Here is a 638-nt window from a genome sequence, read left to right on the forward strand (position 1 = left end):
ACCTTCCTTTCTTACCAAAAATCGACTACACCAAAATTTCTCGGGAAAACACTTTTTCTTATTAATTTTGGTGCGTAGAATCCAAAACAATTCGTACTTTTTCGATGAGACTTCTCAATCAAAAGTTATAGACTAGAAACCAATTTCGAAAGAAAATTCAAAGGGCTGTAACTTTTGAACTAGTAGCCCAATCTTGGAACTGTTTGAAATATGGATTCTACAGGCCACATTCTATAAGAAATTTTTTTTTCCGGATCGATCTGAGACAATTTTTTTGCGGGCCTCAAAAAAAGGAGTGTATTACCTTCCTTTTTTTTACCAAAAATCGACTACACCAAAATTTCTCGGGAAAACACTTTTTCTTATTAATTTTGGTGCGTAGAATCCAAAACAATTCGTACTTTTTTCGATCAGACTTCTCAATCAAAAGTTATAGACTAGAAATCAATTTCGAAAGAAAATTCAAAGGGCTGTAACTTTTGAACTAGTAACCCAATCTTGGAACTGTTTGAAATTAGGGATTCTACAGGCCACATTCTATAAGGAAATTTTTTTCCGGGTCGATCTGAGACAATTTTTTTGCGTGCCTCAAAAAAAGGCAGTGTATAACCTTCCTTTTTTACCAAAAATCGACTGCA

The sequence above is a fragment of the Photinus pyralis genome, unplaced genomic scaffold, assembly GCF_008802855.1.
Source record: "Photinus pyralis isolate 1611_PpyrPB1 unplaced genomic scaffold, Ppyr1.3 Ppyr1.4_LG6, whole genome shotgun sequence".
Lineage (NCBI taxonomy): Eukaryota > Metazoa > Arthropoda > Insecta > Coleoptera > Lampyridae > Photinus > Photinus pyralis.